Below are 6,014 nucleotides of genomic sequence, written 5' to 3'. Positions count from 1 at the left end.
TCCAAATGTCAATAGTTTGAGCCACCAATCACTGTGTGATCACGGATGACCGAATGGTTTAAGTGCTAGACATTTACTCCAAGTGTCAATAGTTTGAGCCACCAATCACTGTGATCACGGCTGGCCGAGTGGTTTAAGTGCTAGACATTTACTCTAAGTGACAATGGTTTGAGCCACCAATCACTGTGTGATCACGGATGACCGAGTGGTTTAAGTGCTAGACATTTACTCCAAATGTCAATAGTTTGAGCCACCAATCACTGTGTGATCACGGATGGCCGAGTGGTTTAAGTGCTAGACATTTACTCCAAGTGTCAATAGTTTGAGCCACCAATCACTGTGTGATCACGGCTGGCCGAATGGTTTAAGTGCTAGACATGTACTCCAAATGTCAATAGTTTGAGCCACCGATCATTGTGTGATCACGGCTGGCCGAGTGGTTTAAGTGCTAGACATTTACTCCAACTGTCAATAGTTTGAGCCACCAATCACTGTGTGATCACGGCTGGCTAGTGGTTTGAGTGCTAGACATTTACTCCAAGTATCAATAGTTTGAGCCCTGTTATGGTTTTATTTTTTATTTTTTGTTATTTTATTATAGTTTATTACTGGAGCTGTTTAATTCAAATGTTTACAATTATTGAATTTAAAGCATTTAATGACAAACTTCAATACATGCACAAATCTGTGAAAAGGTCCATGTAAGCAAATTGATGAACATAATAATTCATAAACAATCAGATTCTAGCCATAACATATTTTGATATATTCAAGTCATATCTAAACACGTGCGCGAGCCATTATTTGATTCATTCTCAAAGAATTTAAATAGCCGAACGTTAATGCTTGTAATGCACGTGTTGAATGCTGTACTTGAAAAATTTGGAGATTATGGTAATTTTGGCAATTTTGCAATTTACAAATTTTCTTTTTATCTTCAATAACATAATGCGGACCTAAAGAAGTACGAGGCATTGCCTAAAGAACACACTTGCTGCATGTATTGTTAATGCTTGCTTGATTATACACATGTTAAGACGTTGAAGTGTGTGGAAGTCGCCTATTAAATGCGTTGAAATGTATCAGCTATTTATAGACCCGATTTGATAAGTTTATGACTGCCTGAATCGTAGTGACGGTTTTATTTTGGGAGTAAATAATATAATTAATAAAACTCTAATTTGGTCAGCAATGGATCATAAGAAACCGCGTGAAATTATCATTCAAACAGCTCCTTTCGGCGTAAACGAATATACATAAGAATGTCAACAAGCTGGGTTTATAGACTTTTCCAATGTCTACAATTTTCATAGCTTGTTGGCGGGAAAAAGCCGTATTTTTCTGAAATACATACATAAACACCGTCCGAAATAGGCATGGAACAGAGTTGTATCGACACCCTGACCCATTGCCACTTGTGCTAAATTATAAATATCAATCGGACGACATGTCACCTAGTCAGGGCGATAAACAGCACTTACATGTATTCGTCCAACGTGGCATATATCGTTAAACTGGGATAAATCGTTTGTGACAGAAATGGGTACGTTTATTCCGTCAAGAATGACTATAAAAACTCAGTGTCAAGTGCACAAAAATAAAAAAAGACGACTGTTAACGGAGACTATACAAATGACAAAATAAGACAAAGGGTCTTAATTTTATGTGGTCAAAATTTTCTGCAGCAAATTCCTTACTTTCCGATTAAATATACACATTCAGACCATTCAGCCCTACACAAATTAGCGCAATCTACCAAGCATCCAAACAGGAGTAGACAACACAAACTCTTGCGGCTTATATATTCTGTAGCGGAAAAAGAGACAAACGGCCATAATTCGTCAATTTTTTTAAACAAAATCTTCTTTACGATCAACTTAATATTAATTTACGGACAAGGGCAATGTTTATGCCTCCAACATTGTTTTGATGCAACAAATACTGCGTATTCAACCCTTTTAAATGATCAGCTTGATTACGATTCGACTAGAATTGTCACAATAACACACCACAACAATATATTGTTGAATTTGTCCACCCAAATATGGTAAAAAATGATAATAAAAGATGATTATAAAGCTGCATTTATAATGCTACACAGACCTTTAATATTTTAATCAGAACAGTCAATTTCCAAAATACTACACATATATGTGCCGCGTTCTTAGAAAACTGGGCATAATGCATGTGCGTAAAGTGTCATCCCAGAATCGCCTGTGCAGTCTGCACAGGCATATCAGGGACGACACTTTCCGCCTAAACAAGATTGTCGGTAAGAAGGGACAAACAAAAAATACCATAAAAGCGGAAAGTGTCGTCCCCGTTTAGCCTGTGCGTACTTCACAGGCTAATCTGGGACGACACTTTACGCACATGCATTATGCCCAGTTTTCTCAGAACGCGGCTCATATATGTGGGGTATATTGTGTAGAATAATTTAGAGACTTTACTAGCCAGGGTTCATTCGTGTTAATGCCGCAACCATCGCGCTATTTAGGAAAGAACGTTCACCAAACCATGTCAATGAAACGATTGGCGATTATTATAATTTCCAATAGTTAAACAGAACTAAAACTAAAAGCATTGCGGCAAACTATTACAATATTTAAGAAAACATAAATGTGTTATGGCATCGACAAGTCAATGTGAACGACCCGTGTGACTAGACGTTGTTTATAGAGCACTTTTAACTTAAACTCTTATCAAAAGCATTCAATCGCAAATATCCATGTTTGTTTTCCGTGGATTGATATGTGTACCTCCTTTTGACAAAATTTGATCGAAACATCTCATTTAAAAGTTCTAGAAAAGTTTATGGGTTTATCAACTGTTATAGCTGTTTTCGTAAATAATAAGTCATGCACGTTCCCATAGACGTCCGTTCCTTCGCTATAAACGACCGTATAACATTAACAAGTCTACGCTATTGGCGACTTATTGTACATGATCTGGTAATGCACCCCTTCTTTATTCATCCGTTCTTAACGAAACATGTGTTCGTTTTATATTTAAGTTTTAAAATAGTTCTTTCTGGGAATATCACTGCGATCGGCTAATCGATTCGCACTTCCTATGCAAGTGTAACCGATCATTACGCAATCCGGATAGTTTCATCTGTAATTTCGCCCTTCTTTCATCAATGGCGACACTAGACACACGAAGCGATACACGTTATTTTTCGCGACAGTCGCGGCGACGCACATTAATTTGCGCGACAGTCGCGGCGACGCACGATATTTTGCGCGAAAGTCGCGGCGACGCACGATATATTCAACACGATATATCGCCCTTGTGAAGGTAGCCCAAACGGCGATATATCGTGTTAAATATATCGTAAGTGTAGCCGAGTGGAGGGCTAACGCGTCTGGTGTTCATATTTGTTTTCTTTATTCAACAATACAGTATGTAACAGCAGCATAATATGCATTTATACAATATTGCATTATTTTTATAGTTTAAAAATATATACCGTTTGGTTAATAAATTAAGTTATTTATTCGGGTGGTTGCGATATAAATACGATGTAATTGTCGTCTTGTCCTGTAAATATAAGTTCTATCTATTAATTACCGTTATAAGCTATTGCAGAAACAAATCTCATTATTATAGATTGTTTAAAAATACTGACCATTAAAGACACATTTTACACTTATAAGGCTCATCATTTTAGTACAACGGTAGTTTATCAATCTTAGGTTTACATCGCCTTTTTGATTCTCAACCCAACACCATAATGTGACAATAAGGTGTATATACTTATCATTTACGCCGATTAGCTTAAACCGGACCAAGAATAGTAAAGTTGAACACGTGCACGCCTCAATCAGAACATGATTATTTAACCCATTTAAAAAAGGCCTTTGCAAACAGCGTAGACCCAGATGAGACGCCGCATGATGTGGCGTCTCATCAGGGTCTGCGCTGTTTGCTTAAAGGAATTTCTGTAAGAAATATTCTAAATATGGAAATAAATATACTCGACATCCCTAATTTTGGAAATAAATTGATCCAATTTAGAAGGATGGGAGAGTCCACTAGGCATAAATGGGTTAATGATACGTGGGCCGCGTTGTGCGAAAATGGGTATTATGCTTTATGCGAAAAGCGTAGCTGCAGACCAGCCGGCGCATTTGCAGAGAAAGCATGAGAGGCTACTTCCACAAACTAGCCAGGCTGTCTGAAAGTCTTAAAGAGTCACTATGCTACGTCTAGAAACTAGCCATACTGTATGAGAGTCTTTGGATGTAAAAGTCTACGACCATGAACTAGCAATATAGTCAAGTGACTTTGATAGTCACCAGGCTACGCCTCGGAAATAATTGGGTTTTGTTCTGAGAAAACTGGACATAATCCATGTGCGTAAAGTGTCGTCCAAGATTAACCTGTGCAGTCCGCACAAGCTAATCAAGGACGACACTTTCCGCCTTAATTGGATTTTTGCTAAAAGGAGACTTCATTTTAACGAAACATGTCATAACAGCAGAAAGTGTCGGCCCTGATCTGGGACGACACTTTACGCGCATGCATTATGCCCAGTTTTCTCAGAACAAGACTCATATCAAAGATATGTGTATGTATTTGGGATAAACTTGGATAAATCAAATAACAAGCATGACTGCATGAGAGTCTTTATGCATCAACAAGCTAAGTTCAAGAGCCATCTAGAGTGTTTAAGAGCCATACGGATTCGATCCGGAAACAAAATACAAACACTCACTGGGAGTCTCTGGAAGCCACTAGGCTACGACAAATGCACTAGCCAGAATGTTTGGAGTCTTTAGGAGTAACAAGGAACTTTGAGTAGGGTCAATCAATGAAAAAAGATCAACCTCCAAAAATTGCTACAAAAGGTATTTTTACTGATCCTGGTAGCGAAGAAGGTACTTTATAATATACAAACGTTTACCAAAATTTGACCTCCGGAAAATTGTTTTTTCAAGATGGCCGCTAAAACCTATTTATGATCATAACTTTGTGAGTATCCACTCAAATAGGATAATTTTAGTGTCTAATACTAGGTTTAAGGGATCAAAGAACACATTAGGATCATCAGACATTGTGTTAGTGTATTAAATCATACAGAAATATTACATTGCGTCCATAATGGCTGCCAAGATGGCCACTAAAATATACTTATGAAAATAACTATGAAAGTATCCACTAAAATTTGATGATTTTGGTGTCTATACCTAGGTCTCATGATGCAAATAAAACAATAAGATAATTAAAAATAATGTATATTACGCAACGAAGAAATTGAACATGGCGTCCAAATGACCACAAACACGCTTTTTTGGGGGTATGTAGGCATGTATACCAGACATACGCAAGATAATTAATTTAGCCTCAGGCGCGGAATGACCTCATAAGCCTCGAAATACACAAACATACGGTTGATATGATTCAGCTGCAAGCTTAATGTTATCTTTCAATCTTCTTGATATATTCACCGTTTTCATGTTGTATCACCTCGGGAACAACTGCCGATTGTGATTATACTGATTGTTGTGGAGGGTCATCCTACGGAATATTAAATACTCCTATTTGTAGATGGGGATCAAATTAAAATCTTTCTGTAAAACAACATCTACAATATTACATGGTTTTAGATTCATTTCAAACCTTTCTTGAAGTATTTAATACTTTGCGAAGTGGTATTTACTAGCACACTCTATTATTTTGACAAGTGAGGTTTAACCGAGGAATATCCTATCGTTGTTGCAATATGCCATTTTCAAGCGGGTCTTAAATTTTCGGACTATGACTCCTAGGAATATGTTTATGTATCTTATTTTTTAAAGATGAAACCATTTTAAAAAAAACTAAGCGTTCGAAAAATTAGAGTTATTATGGTATGTCCGATATGTTTTTCAACATCGCAATACCAAGCGACAAACGTTTCAGCGTTATTCACCTAAACATAAGTCTAGACCTTTAACCTGGTTTAAGACGGCTGAAGAGGCCCATAAGCCTTTTTGAGGAAGCTTTTCAAAGTTACCCTCTTCAACAACATG

Source organism: Dreissena polymorpha, chromosome 7, assembly GCF_020536995.1.
Source record: "Dreissena polymorpha isolate Duluth1 chromosome 7, UMN_Dpol_1.0, whole genome shotgun sequence".
In the NCBI taxonomy this organism is placed as follows: Eukaryota; Metazoa; Mollusca; class Bivalvia; order Myida; family Dreissenidae; genus Dreissena; species Dreissena polymorpha.
This window is presented reverse-complemented; position numbering follows the sequence as displayed.